Here is a 21,993-nt window from a genome sequence, read left to right as displayed (position 1 = left end):
CTTTCCATAATTTGGCTATTGTTGAAAGCACTGCTATAAACTTTAGGGTACATGTGCCCCGATGCATCAGCACTCCTGTATCCCTTGGGTAAATTTCTAGTAGTGCTATTGCTGGGTCATAGGGTAGTTCTATTTTTAATTTGAGGAACCTTCACACTTTTCCAGAGTGGCTGTACCAGTTTGCATTCTCACTAACAGTGCGAGAGGGTTTCCATTTCTCCATATCCTTGCCAGCATCTGTGGTTTCCATGATTTGTTCGTTTTAGCCAGTCTGTCTGGTGTGAGGTGGTATCTCAGTGTGGCTTTGATTTGTATTTCTCTGATGATGAGTAGACGATTATTGTTTTTTCTTTGAGAAACTTAATTTCTTTAGAAAGGCAGTTTACATAATTATAAAGCATTAGAGGGGAAAAGTGCAGATGTGATAGAATACAGAATAAGTATTCTGAGGTAAGCACAAGGAAGGCAGAAACCAGTGAAGCAGAAAGAGGTTTATGTTTACTATTATTATTATTTTTTAAATGTTTATTTATTTTTGAGAGAGAAAGGGTGAGCAGGGAGGGGCAGAGAGAGAGAGGGAGACACAGAATTTGAAGCAGGCTCCAGGCTCTGAGCTGTCAGCACAGAGCCTGATGCGGGGCTTGACCTCACAAACCATGAGATCATGACCTGAGCCAAAGTTGGATGCTTAACTGACTGAGCCACCCAGGCACCTCTGTTTATGTTTACTTTCAGAGTAACTATAAACTCAAAGTATGTTTAGACTGTAAGGTTTTAGGTTTAACTCTGACCTTGATTTGTGGATTAATTGAAGAGATTTAAGGAGGCATTTTAATTTGGCATAACTATATGAACACAGTTGTGAAGGCAAGAATAAATAATGTGTCTGAGGGACTGTAAAGCAAACTTAATTGGCTCTAGCAAAGGAGTGTTGTGAGGCAGCAAAATGAAATGTTTGCTTTTATATAGACAGTTGGCTAATGTAGGACTGTGAGTTTGGCTGAGAAGCTTAGATTTGATCCATCCAGTAAGTAGGAAGGATTATAATAGTAGTTACAGTGATGAACACAGTATATGAGAAAGATTGTCCTGGTGGATATTTGTAGGCGATATAAGGGTGAGGAAAGACCAAAATCTGGCACATGTTTAGGAGATTTCTCTTAAAATAAACCAAGGGTAAAATATTTGAGGTTTTGCCCTCAAGGGTGATGGTTCTAGAAGAAGAATGATTCAAATCAAGAGACTGATGAAGAAGAATCAGCAAGATTAATAATTTATTACTAATGGAAGTTGAGGAATGAGTTGTGTACTAAGAAATTCAGAGATGGTAGTGGTAACTTTTTTTTTTTTTTAAAGGAGGCAGATGGAAATTTGAAGTTAATGAGTTTAATTCTTATGTTCAGCTTCCATTGTGGATGGGACATGTGAGTAGAGTGGGAGTTATGAGCTGTGTTCGGAATGTGGGTGTAAATTTGAATGTCATTCAAATAGGTGTAAAAAATGAAGTGTGAGAGAAGCAACTTGACTTAATTTAGAGAGAGGCAGCAGTGGATCAGAGATTTCTCATGGTGACTGGGAGAACAGAAACAAAGAAGAGACAGAAGTCAAAGAGCTAGGAGATGATCATGGTACTGTAGATGCTAAGGGAGAAGAATATTTCAGAGATTTATAAAGGTGGTTGTGTGCAAACTGCGTTATTAACCTTTCTGTATGTTTACGGTGTTTGGCATGGTTTAGTAAATAAGCTCTTGATGAAAGATGATTGTAAATTCTGTTAATTATTGGATTAATCAAGATTGAAATTTTTAATATTGAAAAGAAAGGAGTAATGACAAAATTATTTTCATACTTCATAAACCATGTGTCAATATTCTCATGTAAAGGGGCTGCCATTCTTACAAATTTTGCCCCAGATTTCAAAAGCAGTTTATTTTTGCATCATATAAGAAACACTAATTTTAGTTTAATTGAAGGGAATAGTATAATACCTTATAGTTTATAGTTGCTTTAGCCTGTATATCATGATGTTTTTTAGAGCTTGATTTTTTGTCCTCCATTTTCTTTTCTTTTTAAGGATTTTATTTTTTTAATTTTAATTTTTTTATGAATATAATTTATTGTCAAATTGGCTTACATACAGTGCCCAGTGTTCATCCCAACAAGTGCCCTCCTCAGTGCCCATCACCCATTTTTCCCTCTCCCCCACCCCATCCACCCTCCGTTTGTTCTCTGTATTTAAGAGTCTCATGTGGTTTGCCTCTCTCCCTCTCTAGGATTTTATTTTATTTTTTAAGTAATCTCTATAACCCATGTGGGCTTGAACTCACAACCCTGAAATCAAGAGTCACATTCTCCACTGACTGAGCCAGCCAGGCGCCCCTTTTTTCTTTCTTAAAAATTCAATTTATTTAAACAACAAAACCAGGTCACCCATTTTTCTCACTCTTCATCTCCTGCCTCTGGCAACCACCAGTCTAATAGTTTGGAGTGTTTGTGCATGTTGGGGGGAGGAGGAGACTTATTTCACTTATTCACTTGTTTATCTCTGACTTATTTCACTTATAATGCCCTCGAGGTCTCTCCTTGTTATCACAAATGGCAAGATTTCATTCTTTTTTTTTAATGGCTGAATAATATTCCATTGTGTATATGTGTCTGTTGCTCAATTTTCTTATCTATTCATCTGTTGATGGACATGTAGATTGTTCCTGTATCTTGGTTATTGTAAATAATGCTGCAGCAAATGTGGGGATGCATATATCTTTTCAAGTTAGTGTTTTCATTTTCTTCAGATAAATACCCAGAATGGAATTGGTGGATCATACAGTAGTTCCATTTTTAATATTTGAAGAGCCTCTATTACCTTATTTCTCCAAATGGATCATTGTATCTGTTTATTCTACCTCAGCATATGATCTTGGTCTTTTCCTATATTCTAAAACAGTTTTATTATATTTCTGGTGTAAAAATGTTTTCCAAGGTAAGTTATATAATTTAAAAAGCCTTACCACAAGGTGTCATTGTAACATATAAAAAGAATTTCCATATAAGCATGTGCAATACCGATTTTTACATTTCCTCACATTTTTAAGTCTTTTTTTGTTCCATATTTTGCAGTTATCTTTTAGGGTATGTTGTGAATCTCTTATATTAAAGGGAAAAATAGAGTAGTCGTGTTCTTGAGTTCTCATATTTTTGCAAAAACATATGCTTTCCACCCACGAATTTCTTAAGAGTATGTTGCTATAGAGATGATTGTTTGAGGGAAAGAATGAGGAGTTACAGGAGGTGGACATTTAAAGAACAACATACTTATTTTATGTCTTTGTTCCTGACAGAGCAAGCGTTAGTGTTTACCCCTCTGCTGATGAAATCTCTATGGAAGAAAGGTAGATATTTTGAGTGTTGTACTATGATGGTATTTGCATTTACTAAGATGCTTTTGCAAAGGTTCCTGTGCTTGATTCATTTTTTACATGGAGGATGAGTACTTGTAATCTTTGAAGCAACCTTTCTTCTACTTTCACTGGATTCCATTTTTTTTTCTTCCCTGATTTTCTGGTTGGCCTTTTAATTAATAACATTAAAATAGCTTTTATTTTTATTTGTTTTTTTTTTGAGGGAGATGAGTATCAATATCTAACTACTAATTTCTGTTACTTCTAACTCCAAGTTTATTTTCAAGATCATTCCCTGTTGACTACTTGCTACCACTGTTTTAGTTCAGATCTTTATCATTACTTTCCCAGCCCTTTGATCTTATTTTCTCTAGGATTCCCACTATCTCCCTGCCCACCTAGTTTATTTTACACACCTTGGATAACCTAGTTATTTTTCTAAAGTACAAATCTGAAACTATCCTGGACTCTCCCTCATCTGCCTACAAGCTTAAAACTTTTCATTGGCTCTTCTAGATCCCAGGATAAACTCCAGTCTCCTGCACATTTCCTTCAAGGCCCTGGCCCACCTCTCTAGGCTCATCTGCTCCCCACCTCACTATCCCCTACCCACAAAGTTGTTTTCCATCTCCATGCCTTCATACTTGATGTTTCTTCCCTGCATGTTTGGTTTTATTTCAGGATCACCCCCTTTGTGAAATCTTCCTGGACAGCCTCTCTAGTGGAAGTAGGCCTGTCTTCCCTTTGTACACATACTGCCTATAAATATATTACATTGCTTTATACTTTTAAAACTTTCTGAATTCATGTATTACTTGGAATTGGTAATATATGCACATGGCAAAAAAATTTAAGTACAAAAAGGATTTGGTAAATAATAAATTTTCTCTTATCCTTGTTCAGTCAGCAAGTGTTGGTTAACATGTAGGTTTCAAGGACTAACTCGAACTCCTTGAGGGCAAGGATTTTAATTTATTTATTACTGTATCCCTGTACCCAACAGTGTTAGCACATAATAGACACTTAGAAAGTGTCTGTAATACTTTTAATACAGGCAGGCTCTTCCTTGCTAAGAAGTTGGCTTGACCTGATGGTCTGCATATTTCTGTATCCCCCTCAGAGTTCTCTTTGTGTAAGTGGACCACTCAGTAAATGTGGTGTGGTAGCCACTCAATAAATGCTGGTTGTATTAATTGCCCCCACCCCCTGTTTTTGGTAAGATAGGGATTTATTTATTTATTTATTTATTTATTTATTATATAATTTATTGTCAAATTAGCTAACATGCAGTGTATATAGTGTGCTCTTGGCCTTGGGAGTAGATTCCTGTAATGCATCACTTACATACAACACCAGGTGCTCATCCCGACAGGTGCCCTCCTCAATGCCCATCACCCGTTTTCCCCACTCCCCCCACCTGTCCATCCCATTTAACTCTGTTTGTTCTCTGTATTTAAGAGTCTCTCATGGTTTACCTCCCTCTCTGTAGCTACTTTTTTTCCTTCCCTTCCTCCATGGTCTTCCGTTAAGTTTCTCAAATTCCACATATGAGTGAAAACATATGATACCTGTCTTTCTCTGACTGATTTATTTCACTTAGCAAAATACCCTCCAGTTCCATCCACGTTGTTGCAAATGGCAAGATTTCATTCTTTTTCAATGCCGAGTTTATAGCAGCGCCATCAACAATAGCCAAATTATGGAAAGAGCCTAAATGCCCATCAACTGATGAATGAATAAAGATACGGTTTTAAAATTAACCTCTGTCTTGAGGATGACTTTTATTTATTTACCTTTTCTGGCTCTGAGAAATTTTATACTTTCTTTTTGGTAGATCCTCAAAGATGAAAAAGAGAATGTTTATGTTAACCTGAGCAAAAATGTTGAACTCTTAATCAACTTTTTTCCTTTATTTAACTTTTCAGACTAAGGCATAAATCTCATGGAAATAATTCAGATTTACTTAAAAAATAATTTCCAGGATATATTGTCAGATCAGTAGATAGCCTTCATTTTGTGTTACAAGCTACGTGGTAGCTTTATCTATTTCAGTATATGGGGCTATGAGCAAAGAAGCCTCTACAGCTCACACAAAGGTGTTAAGTGCTCATAAATCTTTTGGCAAGTCCCGTGTTATATGCAAGAGAGCCTACACTAAGAAACATTAAAACGAATTTGAAGTATGGTTTAGGCAACAGTCATCTTTGGTTTTCAGATCACAACTTTTCAGAGACTTTTGTAACTTCTTTCTAAGTATTTGAGGTTGACTGGTTACTAAATCCTGTTTTGTAGAATTCTTTTGTGTGAATTAAGCTGTGTGGAAGCAGACAGTGCAATTATAAGAATAGAATAACATTTTAATTCAGAGTGCTTGGTGGTTGATTGCTAACCACTCTAATGCATATCTTCTTCCCTTCCTCTTTCCTTGCCCTCCTGTTTCATTCTAAATCACAATTAAGGGGCCTGGCACCTTACCAGGGTTTTGAAGGGTCTCTTCCCAGCTGCACTTTAGGTTTTGGCAGGGTGTCAAGTTGTGACTTTTTTTGTATACAAGACACCCTGGGATGGCCATCCGTAGTCTACTTGGGTGACTAGTGTGGTAGTCTCTCTGGGTTTTAAAGACCTTAATTTCTAATGTTTTGTTAGAAGAGAAGTAATGCCTCATGTAGTTCTCCTTAGACTTTTAATGTTTCTAAAAAACAGCATTCACTCTAGGGGCATGTAGTATTTAAAGCATTGTTTTGAAATGTTCAAAGGCATAGCATGTGCTTTTTAAGGGAATGTGTTTGGAAGATTTCCATGAGCATTAGCAGCTGTGCTTTTGGAATATTTGGAATTTCTATCCTTTTGAGCAGACATTGTACCACTGCTTAAGAAATACAGCTCCTGTGCAAAAGAATGTCATAGGTATGTCTGTAGAGCTGGGACTAGTCAAAAGAAGTGGTAGGAAGGTATGGTTCTATGATAGTCATAGTTGTAAGGAGAGGAAGATGAGGTATTTTGAGAAGAGTTGCGCTGAGTTTTTAAAAAACTGCCTTTCACAGAGACTAGTTCATCTAATAAGTGCTCCCTGATTAATAGACTGATCAAAAGTAATCTGTTAAACCTTTCTTTTTTAAAAGTTTGGTTTGGGGGTGCCTGGGTGGCTCAGTTGGTTAACTGTCCCAACTTGGGCTCAGGTCATGATTTCACAGTTGGTGAGTTTGAGCCTCACGTTGGGCTTTGTGCTGACAGCTCAGAGCCTGGAGCCTGCTTTGGATTCTGTGTCTCCCCCTCTCTCCACCTCTCCCCCACTTGCGTTCTGTCTCTCTGTCTCTCAAAAATAAACATTTTTAAAAAAGTTTGGTTTGAACCATGTGCTTAAAAAATTTGCATTGGGGGGGCACTTGTGTGGCTCAATTGTTTAAGCAGCCGACTTTGACCCAGGTCATGATCTCACAGTTCGTGAGTGTAAGTCTGCCGTTGGGCTCTGTGCTGACAGATTGAGATTCTGTGTCTCCCTCTCTCTCCACTCCTCCCCTGCTCATGCTCTGTCTCTGAAAACTGAATAAACGTTAAAATTTTTTTAAATGTTTAAAAAATTTGTGTTGTGATTTTATTTGGCAAACTTTCTATAATAAGAATTGTTTCTTATATAACATTATTCATTTATATATAACATTGATGTATTCTGTAAGTAATTGAAATGTGTATTGAAATCAGAAAAACTTGATTATGGTATGAATTTAAAATTGTGATAGAAATTTTGTGTTTGGGTAAAATTTGTTATGAATAATAGACTGAAGAGAAAGCCAGTATATTAATTAACCTGTAGCCGTTGTAACAAATTACCACATAGTGGGTGGCTTAAAACAACAAAAATTTATTCATTCACAGTTTGGAGACTAGAAGACTGAAATCCAGGACAGCACTGTCTCCAGAGGCTCTAGGGAAGAATCCTTTCCTTCTAGCTTCTTGTGGCTCCAGGCATGCCTTGGCTGGGGTGACATCTCTGCCCTTTTGGTCACACTCCCTCCTTCTTTGTAGTCTCAAAGCGTCCTCTGCCTCACTCTTACAAGGATACATGTGATTGCATTTAGGGCCCACCCATATAATCCAGGATAAACTCCTCCTTTAAAAATCCTTAATTTAATCCCATCTTTCACTATACAGGTAATATTCGTAGGTTACAGAGATTAAGAAGTGACTTATCTTCCTTCGGGGCAGCATTAAGCCCAATACAGTCTGGAAGCCTCAGTTACTGAAAATGGATATGAAAGTGAATCAAGAGCAAGGCAGCATTAGAATGGTGAATATAATCATTTGATATTTTTGAGGTAATGATGTGCCTGTGTGTGGGTTATTGTAAACATGAGTAAGACCTGTTTCTTGCCTGGAAGCAGTTACACTGCGTGTGTTATATATACATACATGTACATTTACAAGATAGAATAGTTACCTAATTATATTTGAGAAAGTCAGGAAGTCCTTAATGGAGGAAGTAATACATTTCTGAACAGGGTTTTGAAGGCTGATGAGAAATTCACTAGACCAGAGTACAGAGGGATAGAAGAGGCCTTCTGGATAAGGAAATTAGTATTTGCAAAGGCATGGAGGTAGAAAACAGCAGTGTATGTTCAGGGAGCTACCAGTAGTCAGTACATGAGATAAATTGTACATTTGTATTTGTTTCTAATACACAAATCACTGCCTCGTTTTACCAGTTGCAAAGTAAACGTTTTTTGTTGTGAACATTTTTAAAGCACAGATCTTATCCTGGATGAAGAAGATCTTTGGCCATTAAATACAGGGGGTGGGTGGGAGAGAAGAGCTTTAGGGAAATGCAAATTAAAACCACAATGAGCTATCACTTTACAACTCCTAGAATTGCTAAAATTAAAAAGACTGTGTGAAAGTAATTAAATGAGGAGGCTGTTAGACTGAGGTGGCTCTAATGCCCTTAGCTAACATAAGCCAGAATCCACGCACTTGAATGTGAGGAAATGAAACTTATGAACAACCAGTCACGGCCAGCCAGCTAGGCTATCCTGAATAAGGCAATCTTTAGGCTATATCCATCACACGATTTCCTTCCTTCGCTTCCATATCTTCTGTATAGAAACCACTCCACTTGCTCTTGGTGGTGGTGTGCTCCCAACCACTTTCACTTTGGCACTGCCAGGATTGGAATTGGCGTGTATACTCAAACTCTGGAAAATTTTGTTCACCTTAAGGATGTCCACTCTCACCACTTTTATTCTACGTCGTACTAGAAGTTCTAGTCACAGCAGTGGGACAACAGGAAAAGACAAAAGGCATCCAAATCGGTAAGAAAGTAGTAAAACTTTCCTATTTGCAGATGACATGATATTCTATAGAGAATAGCTGAAAGACTCCACCAAAAAACTGCCAGAACTGATAAATGAATTCAGTAAAGTCACAGGCTACGAAATCAATGTACAGAAATCTGTTGCATTTCTATACATCAGTAATGGAACAGCAGAAAGAGAAATTAAGGAATCTATCCCATTTATAATTGCACCCAAAACCATGAGATAACTAGGAATAAACCTAACCAAAGAGGTGAAAACTTACACTATGAAAACTATAAGACACTGATGAAAGAAATTGAAGATGACACAAAGAAATGGAAAGACAATCCATGCTCATGGATTGGAAGAACAACTACTGTCAAAATGTCTATACTACTCAAAGCAATCTACACATTTAATCCAATCCCTACGAAAATATCAACAGCACTTTTCACAGAGCCAGAACAAACAATCCTAAAATTTGTATGGAACCACGAAAGAGCCTGAATAGCCAAAGCAACCTCTTAAAACAAACAAACAAACAAACAAACAAACAAAAAACTGAAGGCATGACAGTTCTGGGCTTCAAGTTATGTTACAAGGTTTTAGTGATTAAAACAGTATGGTACTGGCATAAAAATAGATATATAGATCAGTGGAACAGAATAGAAAACCCAGAAATGAACCCACAATTATGTGATCAATTAATCTTTGGCAAAGGAGGAAAGAACATGCAATGGAAAAAAGATGGTCTCTTCAACAAGTGGTGCTGGAAAAATGGAGAGCTGTATGCAAAGGAATGAAACTGGACCACTTTTTAAATTTTTTAATGTTTTGTTTATTTTTGAGACAGAGCATGAGCAGGGGAAGGGCAGAGAGAGGGAGACACAGAATCCGAAGCAGGCTCCAGGCTGAGCTGTCAACACAGAGCCTGATGCGGGGCTGGAACTCACAAACTGCGAGATCATGACCTGAGCTGAAGTCAGACGCTCAACCGACTGAGCCACCCAGGTGCCCCAAAACTGGACCACTTTCTTATGCCATACACAAAAATAAATTCAAAATAGATTAAAGACCTAAGTGCACTGTTTGTGATGAGCACCAGTGGTGTATGGAAGTATTGAATCACTGTATTGTACACCTGAAACTAATATTACAATGTATGTTAACTAAATGGAATTTAAATAAAAACTTCAAAAAAATTTAAAAAGATTTTGTCTCTTTAAAAAACTTCAGGAGCGCCTGGGTGGCTCAGTTAAGTTTCCGACTTCACCTCAGGTCATGATCTCGTGATTCGTGAGTTAGAGCCCTGCATCAGACTCTGTGCTGACAGCCTGGAGCCTGCTTTGGATTCTGTATCTCCTCTCTTTTGCCCCTCCCCTGCTTATTATCTGTTTTTCTCTCCCTCAAAATAAACATTAAAAAAAAAATTTCACCAGTTTCTTTTTACTTTTTAAAAATTCCAATGTAGGTAACATAGAGTATTATATTAGTTTCAGGTATAAAATGTAGTGAGTCATTAATTTTATGTATTATTCAGTGTTCATCACGAGAAGTGTACTCTTAATGCCTTTCACCTATTTTACCCATTCCCCCCTCATCCTCCCCTCTGCTAACCATCTGCTTGTTCTCTGTATTTAAGAGTCTGTTTTTTGGTTTGCTTTTTGTTTTGTTTTTCTTTGTTCACTTGCTTTGTTTCTTAAATTCCACATATGAGAGAAATTATATGGTATTTGTCTTTCACTGACTTATTTTACTTAGCTTATACCCTCTAAATCCATCCATGTTGTTGCAAGTGTTTCTGTAGGTTATTTTCGTTGTCGTAAAGTGCTAGTTTCATTATGTCACAATATGTGTCTTCAGCTGTTAATGGACATTTGGTTTGTTTTCTAGGTTTCATCTGGGAATAGTATTGTTACGAGCAGTAACTTTACAACAGAAATCTCTTGGTGTACTTGTATTCACATTTTGGCGGGGTAGGTTTCAAGTAGAAGTATTATTGAGTCATGGTGTATATACATCTTTAACTTGAGTAGTGCTCATTTTTTTCTAACATGGATATACCAGTTTACACCACAACTTGTTGCTTCTCCTCCTCTTTAGACTTGTTATGGTCAGTCGTTTCGGTTTTCTCATTGTGATTTTAATTTTAAAAATAAATCCTACACATTACTATGTAAAAAGATAATTCAAGAGAAATAATTGGGTAAAAGGTTCAAATAAACTTTTCACAAAAGAGGACATCCAAATGGCTCATCAACAGAGAAAAGTTGCTCAATCTTATTTTTTCAGGAAATTGCTTTTTAGCTTTTTTAGTATGTTTTTTTTTTTTTTTTTTTCCTGCCATGGGTTATTGAAAGCACTCTCCTATATTCCAGTAACTTTGTTTTTTTTTGTTTTTTTGTTTTTGTTTTTGTTTTTGTTTTTGTTTTTTTTTTTGCTTTTTCACATTTAGAGCTTCAGTACAACTACAGTTAATTTTAGTGCATAATGCAAAGTTGGGCCCAGGTCCATAAAGTGATCTGGTTGTCCCAGCACCTTTTTATTGCAGACTTCTGTTTCCTCACTGATTAGCAAAACCACCTTTGTTCTTAAATGTCTTACACGGGTCGATGTGTCTTGATAACTGTAGATTTGTAACGTCTTGATATCCAGTCCTCCTATCTTGTTTTCTAAAATAGTTTCTGCTGTTCTTTACAAGATTTCTGGCCTTTTGTATTTCCATGTAAATTTCTGAATCAGTATGCTAAATTATACACACACACACACACACACACACACGTAACACACATGCATGCACCCCTGTTTATTAGGATATTGATTGGTATTACATCCATGTATCTGGGGAGAATTTATATCTTTAGAATGTTGTTTTTTCCAGTATATGGTACATAGTTCTATGTATATAGATCTTTTTTAGTTTCTCTAATGGGTATCTGTGTAATGGTTTGCACATCTTTTTGCCTAGGTATTTGATATTCTTTGGTGCTTTTAAAATGTCTTTAAAAATATTGCTGACACGTAGAGTGCAGTTAATTTTTATATTCATCCACCTAGCAGTCTTCACCAAGTTCTTCTGATGATTTCTCTATAAATTCTTTTGGATTTTCTACATACACAATTAGAACAATCTGTATGTAAAGAAAGTTTTATTTTTCCTTCCCAGTTTTTTAACCTTTTATATCTTTGTCTTGTTCCACATTTTTTGTTGGTTATTTTCATTGTTGAATAAAATTGATGATGATGGACATCCTGGTCTTGATCGCATTTCCAAAGGAAGGTACAGGGGTGCCTCAGTGGCTCAGTTGGTTAAGTGTCTGACTTATGGCTCAGGTCATGATCTCATGGTTAGTGAGTTCAAGCCCCACATTGGGCTTTGTGTTGATAGTGCAGAGCCTGCTTCGGATCCTCTGTCTCTCTCTCAAAAATAAATAAACATTAAAAAGTAATAAAAAAAAAGGACGGCACAGAGATTTTAGAATCAAGTAGAGTGGTGTATTATTTTTGTATACATCTTTTTTTAAATTGATGTGCCTTTCAGTTCCTAGCTTGCGGTTTCTTTTTTTATGTTGTGCCAAAATTCATATAACATAAAATTAAATGTTTTAAAGTAGAGAATTCGGTGGTATTTTGTCCATTCATAGTGTTGTACATCTATCACCTCCATCTGGTTCCCAAACATTTTATCACCTTCTAAGATAACTCTGTATCCATTGAACAGTCACTTTTTCTCCCTCCCCTCAGTCCCTGGCAGCCATCAATATGTTTTCTATCTCTCTCGATTTACCTATTTTGGATATTACTATAAATGGAATCATACTTCAATGACACAAATGGTGGATGTTTTATTTCAGTCCCACAAGTTCCTGAACATCTGTTACTTTTTACATCTATTTTCTATTCAGGTTAAGTAATTTCTGTTGCTTTGTCTTCTAATTCATTCTTTTTCTTCTCTATTTCTTTTTTTTAATAAAAAAATTTAAATATTTATTTTTGAGAGAGAGAGAGACAGAGCATTAGCAGGGGAGGGGCAGAGAGAGAGAGGGAGACACAGAATCCAAAGCAGGGCTCTGGGCTCTGAGCCGTCAGCACAGAACCGGACATGGGGCTTGAACTCACGAACTGTGTATCACGACCTGAGCTGAAGTTGGATGCTTAACCAACTGAGCCACCCAGGCACCCCTCTTTTCTATTTCTGCCTTTGAGCTCATCCTTAGATTTTTATTTTGGTCTTGTATTTTTTAGTTCTATAATTTCACGTGGTTCTTCTTTATATCTTCTATTCTTTGCTGAGACTTGTATGTCTTTGCTGTGTCTTTTTTTCTAAATTTATTTCAGGCTTGTTTGTAATTATTCATTGAAATATTTTTAGCATGGCTTATTTAAAATCTTTGCCAGATAACTTTAACATATTTTTTCTCTTAGTGTTGGCATCCATTACTTGTCCTTTTACTTTCAGTTTGAGACCTTTCTCATTCTTGGTGTGACAAGTGATTTTCTTTTGAAACCTGGACATGTAGGGTATTATGTTATGAGACTGTTTACTATTTCTGGCTTTTCCTGACACTTCTCTGGCACAGGAAAGGGGGGGAAATGCCCCATTATTGCCAGATAAGGGGTAAAAGTCTAGGTTCCCCTGTTGGCTTCTTTTGTCACCTGAGTTGTGGGCGATCATCATTATTGCTGGGTGCCATGGAGTTCTGGCTCCTCAGGTGGTCCCCACTGTCACCCTAGAAAGAGTAGCCTTGTTACCACTGAGTGGTAGTGCCAGACCTAACTCTCGACTAGCGCTTATCTGATGGCTTTTCAACAGTGTGAGGTAGGTGCTCTTCCTTACTGTTGGTAGGGTGGAAAGTTCAGGTTTCCTGCGTAGTCTCCACTGACATTACAGAAGCATGGGACTTTATTACCACTCAGCAGGAATAAAAGTCCCAACTTCCTTGTTGACCTTCTTATATACCATGCAAGCTGGCAGGATATTAGAGTACCTCCTAACAATCTGGCCTTTGCTGGCACGGTTGGTGGTGGAGTCACAGTTTTTTCTGTAGTATTTTCCTGGAGTAGATTTTATTGTCTAAAACATTTTTGTCTTGCTAGGTTTCCCCTTTCTTCTTTCTTTGGCTAAGAGAGCAGGCTTTTGTTACGGCCTTTTTTTTTTTTTTTTTTTTTTTGCCCCTTCCCCAAGTCTGAAACCATTGCCACCTTGTTTAGCTCCAGGTTGGAGATCATATATGAAAAGGAATCCCTGGGAACCCACCTGTGTGTCAATTTTGATATTCGAGGTTTTTAGCCGGTTTGGCTGCTGGTCTCCATTTTTAAGAGTTGTTTTATATATGTATACCGTTCAGGACATTTATTTGTATTAGTGGGATTATATAGGGAAATATACATCTGCTCCATCATCCCAGAAGCAGAAGTCTTTATTACAAAAGTTTTAAGATGTCTTACCAGTTTTCATTTACTTCTAGATATTTTCTGATTTCTGCTGTGATCTTCTCTTTAATTCATGTTGTTTAGAAATGTATTCTTTCTAGGCATATATAGCTTTTCAGTTACTTTTTTCTGTTGAGTTTTAGTTTAATTGCACTGTGGCCAGAAAAATAGTCTGTATAATTTTGTTTTTAAAATTTTTTTAATATTTTTAAAAAATACCCAGCATGTAGTCAGTATTTATAAATGGGACATGTATGTTTATAAGGAATGTGTATTCTATAGTTCTGGGAATAGTTTTCTATATATGTTAGGTCAGGTGGGTTAATTATATTGATTAAGTTGTCTATATTCTTACTGATTACTTTTTTGTGTTTTTTCTACTGGTTACCAAGAATAGTGGTTAAATTATACCCCTGTGATTCTGAATCTATTTACCCTGTAGTTCTGACCCCTTCTACTTTATTTGTGTATAAAATTGTCATACCTTTCTGGTGTACTTAATCTTTTATCATTACAAATGTCTTACTTCATCTACTGTACTGTTTCTGTTGATTGTTATTATTTTTTGACCTTAAATTCTACTTTATCTGATATTAATGTAATTCTGTCATCTGTCTTTAGATTAATGCTTAATTATATTTTTGGGGTTTTTTTCAGTCTTCATGTCCTTATGTTTTAAAAAGTCATATAAAAAGATATATAGTTGGGTGATTTTTTTTTTACGTTTCTTATTTGAAGCATTAATCTATCTACTTTAGAGTAATTAATGATACGTGTCTAAGTCTATTGTGTAACTGTTTCTGTTTTCCTGCTTATTTATGTTCCATCTTATCTCCCTGCTTGACTTCTTTTAAATGGAATTCTTGGTGCACCTGGTGGCTTAGTTGGTCAAGCGTCTGACTTCGGCTCAGGTAATGGTCTTGTGGTTTGTGGGTTTGAGCCTGTGTCGGGCTTTGTGCTGACAGCTCAGAGCCTGGAACCTGCTTTGGATTCTGTGTCTCCCTCTCTCTGCCCCTCTCCTGCTTGCTCTCTCAAAATAAATAAACATTAAAAAAATAAATAGAATTCTTAATGGAGGGGTGATTCTCAAAGGAAGGACAGAGGTGATTTTTGCCTCTCTAGGGTACATTTGGTAAAATGTGGAGACCTTTTGTTTTTTACTACTGGGGGGAGGAGTACTACTAGCATCTAATAGGTAGAGACGAGGAATATGTTACTAAATATTCTACAATGTACAGGAAAACCCCCTTCCCACAAAGAATTATCTGGTCTAAAATATCAGTAGTGTAAAGGTTGAGAAACCCTTTATTAGAGTGATTTGGGTAATTAAAAATTTTCCACCCGTTTAGCATTCTTAGTGGTTATCCCACAAATAGGTTCAGGAAACTTAATATGAAGAATCAGGTAAGTAAATATTTTAGATTCTTCAAGCCATGTATAGTTTCTGTTATGTGTTCTTTTCCCCCTCTCTACCTTCTTTCCTTTTTCAAAGTTGTTTTAGGTTTGTATAAAAATTGAGCAGAAACTACAGAGAATTCCCATGTACCCCTTGCATCAAACATGCACAGCCTCCCACCATTAACACCAAGAACATCATCTCCCAGAAGAGTGCTATGTTTGTTACAATTGATGAACCTATACTGACATGTCACTATCACTCTTTGTCCATAGTTTACATTAAGGTTCACTCTTGGTGTTGTATATTCTGAGTTTTAACAAATGTATGTGGGCATGTATTCTGTGATAAAAATATTCTACAGAATAATTTCACTGCTCTAAAAATCTTATATGCTGTACCTTTTCATCTCTTCCAGAATGTCATATAGTTGGAATCCAACAGTATGTATCCCTTTTAGATTGGGTTCTTTCACTTAGTAATATGCACTTAAGGTTTCCTTCACATCTTATTGTGGCTTGATGGTCATTTCTTTTTTGGGCTGAATAATACTCTGTTGTTGAGATATCAACAGTTTATCCATTCACCTACTAAAGGACATCTTGGTTGCTTCCAAGGTTTGGCAATTATGAATAAAGCTGCTATAAGCATTCATGTGCAATTTTTTTGGTGTGAATGTAAGTTTTCATCTAATTTGGGTAAATAACACAGAGTGCTGTTGGACTATATGGTAAGACTAATAAATTAGAGTTCCTGTTATTCCACCTTTTCACCAGCATTTGGTGTTGTCATTGTTTGTATTTAGGCCATTCTGATAGGTTTTTAGTGGTACCTTATTGTTTAAATTTGCAATTCCCTAATGACATACTTGTTGAACATCTTTTCATATGCTTATTTGCCATTTGTGTACCTTCTTTGGTGAGAGGTGTGTTAAGGCCTTTGGGCCATTGTTTAATTCAGTTGTTTGTTTTCTTATTGTTGAGTCTGACTTTGTGTATTTTGCTTAATAGCCCTTTATCAGATTGGTCTTTCTCAAATATTTCCTCCCAGTCTATGACTTCTCTTCTCATTCTCTTGACAGTGTCATTCACAGAACAGAAGTTTTAATGTTTATTTATTTTTGAGAGAGAGAAAGACAGAGTGTGAGCAGGGGAAGGGAAGAAAGAGAGGCAGACACAAAATCCATAGCAGGCTCTAGGCTCCGAGCGGTCAGCCCAGAGCCCGATTCAGGGCTCGAACTCACCGTGAGATCATGACCTGAGCCCAAGTCAGATGTTTAACTGACTGAGCCACCCAGGAGCCCCCACAGAGCAGAAGTTTTAAATTTTAATGAAGTGTAACTCACCAGTTATTTCTTTCATGGATCTTGCCCTTGGTTGTGTATTTAAAAAGTCACTGTCATACCAGGGACCTTTGTTATGTTCCAGGAATTTGATAGTTTTGCATTTTATATTTATGTACATTTGAGCTAATTTTTGTGGAAGGTATAACATCTACCTAGATCCACTTTTTTTTGGCACGTGCATTACTTTTGCATGTGCTCCTGTGTCAAAGATCGGTTGACTGTAGTTTAGTCTATATGTGGACTCTTCTGTTCCAGTAATCTATTTGTTATTTTTTCAATATCACGCTCTCATACTTTTGCTTTTATGGTAAGTTTCAAAGTCAGATTGTCAGATAGTGTCAGTCCTCTGACTTTGTTCTTATGCAATATTGTGTTGGCTATTCTGTGTCTCTTGTCTCTGTGCATAAATTTTAGAATTAGTTTGTTGATATCCACAAAATAACTTTTGGGGATCGTATTGAATCTATCCATCAAGTTGGGAAGAACTTACATCTTGGCAGTATTGAGTCTTCCTATCCATGAACATAGAGTATCTTTCCATTTATTTAGTTCTTTGTTGTTGTTTTCCATCAAAGTTTAGTAATTTTCCTCATATTAAAAAATGTACATGTTTTGCTAAGTTTATAGCTATTTCATTTTGGGGAGTACTAATGTAAATGGTATTTTAAATTTCAAATTTCTTCTGTTCATTGCTGATACATAGGAAAGTGATAGACTTTTTTTTTGTTTGTTTATGTGTTTATTTTGAGAGAGAGAGAATGTGGGAGGGGCAGAGAGAGAGGGAGAGAGAGAGAATCCAAAGCACGCTCTGCACTGTCAGTGCAGAGCCCGCTGGGGGGCTTGAACTTGGGAACCATGAGATCATGACCTGAGCCAAAACCAAGAGTTGGACTCTTAACTGACTCAGATACCCAGGTGCCCTGATAGACTTTTTTGTGTTAACTCTATCCTGCAACCTTGCTATAATGTTTATCAGTTCCAGGAGTATTTTTTTAAAATTTGATCTTCTACACAGATAATCATGTCCTGTGCAAAGAAAGACAGTTTTATTTCTTCCTTCTGTATTTGTATGTGTTTTATTTTATTTTATTTTTTTAATTTAATTTTTTTTTTCAACGTTTATTTATTTTTGGGACAGAGAGAGACAGAGCATGAACGGGGGAGGGGCAGAGAGAGAGGGAGACACAGAATCGGAAACAGGCTCCAGGCTCTGAGCCATCAGCCCAGAGCCTGACGCGGGGCTTGAACTCACGGACCGCGAGATGGTGACCTGGCTGAAGTCGGACGCTTAACCGACTGCGCCACCCAGGCGCCCCTTATTTTTTTGGCTTAATACATTAGCTAAGACTTCCCATTATGATATTGAAAAGAAGTGGTGAGAGGGGACGTTTTTATTTGTTCTTGATCTTAGTGGAAAAATTTCTATTTTCTCACCTCTATGATGTTAGCTGTAGAGTTTTTATACATGTTCTTTATCAAGTTGAGAAAGTTCCCCTCCATACCTAGTTTGTTGAGTTTTTAAAATTATGAATGGATATTGGATTTTGTCAAGTACTTTTTCTGCATCTATTGATAAGATCGTGTGATTTTTTTGCTTTAGTTTATTTGTGTAATGGATTATGTTAATTGACGTTTTTTAAATGTTGAACCAGCTTTGCATGCCTGGAATAAATTCTACTTGGTCATGATGTGTAAATCTTTTTATACATTATTGGATTCAACTTGTTAATATTTTGTTGAGGATTTTTTCATCTATATTCATTGTTTTTCTTTTTTTCTTTTTAAGCTTTTAAAACATTCTTGGCTTGGGACTATGCGAAAGAAGAATACAGGCCAAATGTGGCTCATGAGCTATAATTTTCCCACCCCTTTCCTAGTGATTATATTATGCATCTTTGACTTCTCAAAGTGTAATATTCATTGATACTTTTAGCCTTTCCTATACAGTGCAAGGGCTCTGTAATTCTACCTTTACTGACTTAGATGCCATTTCTTTATGTATTATAAGACTGTATCTGTTAAGAAATCCTAAGGTATTATTTTATGCAGTCTGTGTCCAATTAGAATTATGCACATATTTCCAGTTTTCATTTATCTTTATTTTTGCATTGTCCAGCTCACATCTAAGGTAATTTTCCTTGTGTATGGAAGACTCCTTTACTGTTTCTTTTGCTGTGCATCTTCTGGGATGAATTTGTTCCATTTGTCTGAAAATATCTGTATTTTGCCACTGTTCTCTAAAGAGTTTCCTTTTTTTTGCTGTATTTATAGAATGTTAGTTTGGCGGTTATTTTCTTTCAGCACTATAAAGGTATCGTGTTCTGGCTTTCATTGTTGAAGTCAGTTCTATTGCTTATTTTCAAGACATGTCTCTTTTCTGGACTGATCTTAAGATTTTCCCTTTTTCTTTAGGAAGATCTTAAGGTGATGTTCTTAGGTGCAGATTTCTTAATGTGATGTAGGTGGAATTCTTTTTATTTATGTCTTTGGGGTTTTTAGAACATTTTGGGGGGAGGTTCTCAAGTATCTATTTACCTGTCTATTTATTTTGCAGGTATTGCTTCTATACTTTTCTCTCTCCTTCTGGGACTCAATGGCATATCTGTTAGAATGACATTTTAACTTTATTTTCTGTATTTATTTCCTTTTTTGTATTTTTCATTCTTGTTTCTCTTCCTAATTTATCTTGAATATTTTCTTTTAACTTCTAATTCCTTCTTAAAGTATGTTTTATCTTGGCTGTTATGCTGCTTGTGCATTGAGTTTTTACTTTTGGTTATAGAATTTTTCAGTGTTAGAGTTTACATTGGTTTCTTTCTATGGTTTTGAATTCTCTTACAAGATTCTCAACCTTGTTTCCTATTGTCTTATACATAATATTAATATAAGAAAATTTTTAGAATCGTTGTCTGACAACTCTGATAGTGAGGCTCTCATGTTATCTATTTAAATACTTTTGCTTCTTGTGACTTTAGTTCATGTTCTCTTATCTTCCCATGACTTGAGTTTTAAAATTTCTAAAAAAATTTTATTGTGTCATATTTATTTGTAAAATTGTTTTTTAGAGCAAGTTGCAGCCTATTCTAATATAATTCACCTGAATTACCCTTAGTAGCAATAATACGGGTAAGCCTTTAAAGTCTGTATCCAAAATGGAGGGGGGTGTTCACCAGGCCTTCTCCTTGCTGTTCTAGTCTGTGTCTTTGAATATGAAGACTGTCAGAAGGCATTCAGTCTCCCAGTCTCTGGAACTGGCAAATGCCCCTAGGAGAACAGTGGTCCCAAATTCCAGTCTCCTCTTTCTGCGTTCACATCTTCCCTTGTTCCCATTTCAGTAAATATTTATTCTGTTGTTAGTTTTCCAGTGTCTTCAAGCAGATTTTTAAAACATATGTCCAGATTTTCTTGTCCTAGGCAGGAAGCATGATCTAAATTACCTAGTCCTTTATTACTGGAAGTGAAGGCTATCTTCAGATTTCTTGGTATAAGAGATTGGTAAAACACTTCCCACAGTGTTTAGCTAATTGGGATTTTTGTTTTTTGCTAAAAGCCTCCTTATATAATTAGCATGAAATTTAGAAGTTGTTTCTTTGTAAGCTTGAATATAGAATTGTGGAACCACTTTTGAAGTTCAGAGAAAGACTTATGTTTTATGAGGCCTTTCTGTCTATGTTACTAGATATCTTCTTGGAGGACTACCATAACTATATTTTCCAAGATTTTCATTGATAAATTGATTACTGCTGAACTGGAGGACAATATATCTGCAAAATACCGAAAAACAGATAAAAAATTCATTCTGACCTTGGTAAGACTTGGCAAATAAGCAGATAGTTTTCTGTGATTCTGAAATTAACAGAGGAGAAAAGTCTGAAAAAGACTATTGGCAGATGAAACCCAGGAGTTCATAACTTTGAGTCAAGAAAATACCAGAGGGCAATACAGATACATTTGCAACAGAACTAGATTTGGAGATGAGGTTATGAAAACTAATAATGGGAAACCTCATTAAAATGAAGTTGGGAGGTTCAGCAAGGGGAGCTCTCATTCCCTACCAATTGTAGACCCAACAGGAAGAGATGGACTTGAACTTGTACCTGGATGCTACTTTACTATACCAGCTAGAAGAAGAAACACTGCTTTTTGTTTTGTTTTGTTTTGTTTTTATTTTTGTTTTTTAAGGTTAACAAGGTAATGGTTGTGCTGATTAAGAAATGGATATCCTGCAATTAGTGAAGTCCTGAAAACTACTTGTAGTAGATTTTACTGCCAGAAGGGAAGAATTTAAATCATTAACTCTATTTTCCTAAAATATCTAGGTCTTATTGAATTTTATTTCTATGGGGACTTAACTTCCATTTTATTTTATTTTTTTAAAAGTTTATTTATTTTGAGAGAGAGAAGGTACGCATGCATGTGCACGTGGGTGGGAGGGGGGGAGGGGCAGAGGGAGTGGGAGAGAATTCCAAGCAGGCTCAGCATTGTCAGCACAGAGCCTGACGTGGGGCACGAACCTACGAACCATGAGATCATGACCTGAGCTGGAATCAAGAGTCGGACGCTCAACTGACTGAGCCACCCTTAACTTCCATTTTAACGTAGGAGTTAGAATATTTGCTGTCAACTAGAATAGAAAATAAAATTATTCATTTTATCTTGGAAATGTTTGTTTCACTAGTAGTGGGACTAAAGGGTAGCTGTTGGTTTTTTCTTATGTAGTTTAAGCTTTTAGCTAATTAAAATTAAAGCCTTATAATGCCTTTTGGTGGTATCATTAGAAAGTATGAGATAAGTTAACATTGCATGTTTCTATCTCTTAAAAATTAATTTGGATCAAAAAGCAGACTCAAAATTATGTGCCAGTTTTATGATCCAGTTAGTTAATTCCCTGACACATGTATACTTTTGACAGGATAATACTGTGGCAGCTGCTACAAACAGTGCACTGTTGCACATTTAACATGAATAATATGTGAAGTTTTCTTGAAGGACTTCTTTCCTTCTGTTAAAATGTGATTTGACAGGAAACCAAAGTAACTTTATTTTAGTTTAAAAGTCATCTTAGGTAATATGCAGACATCACATTAATTTATCAGAAATGGTATAATACAAGAGAGACTGAGTAATTTG

The 21,993-nt window shown here is 36.2% G+C and overlaps 1 protein-coding gene across 8 annotated transcripts in view; it reads left to right on the top strand.

The window, feature by feature from the left end:
• The window catches only part of CEP83 (centrosomal protein 83), a 119,863-nt gene that overhangs the window by 11,552 nt on the left and 86,318 nt on the right, over nt 1-21,993 (top strand). Inside the window, exons 2-4 of one of the 8 annotated variants that reach the window (XM_045062157.1) lie at nt 7,551-7,686; nt 10,583-10,665; nt 20,543-20,671. The exons of 3 other annotated variants lie outside the window; for them this stretch is intronic. The gene's annotated coding sequence lies outside the window, so the exon portion shown is untranslated. Of the gene's footprint in view, nt 1-7,550; nt 7,687-8,496; nt 8,705-10,582; nt 10,666-20,542; nt 20,672-21,993 lie in introns of all 8 variants that reach the window. 4 more of the 8 variants (XM_045062158.1, XM_019835338.3, XM_019835339.3 and 1 more) reach the window with 4 other exon arrangements.

This window comes from Felis catus, chromosome B4, assembly GCF_018350175.1.
Source record: "Felis catus isolate Fca126 chromosome B4, F.catus_Fca126_mat1.0, whole genome shotgun sequence".
Taxonomy (NCBI): domain Eukaryota; kingdom Metazoa; phylum Chordata; class Mammalia; order Carnivora; family Felidae; genus Felis; species Felis catus.
The sequence above is the reverse complement of the archived record's forward strand: the minus strand, read 5'-3'. Positions and strand labels throughout refer to the sequence as shown.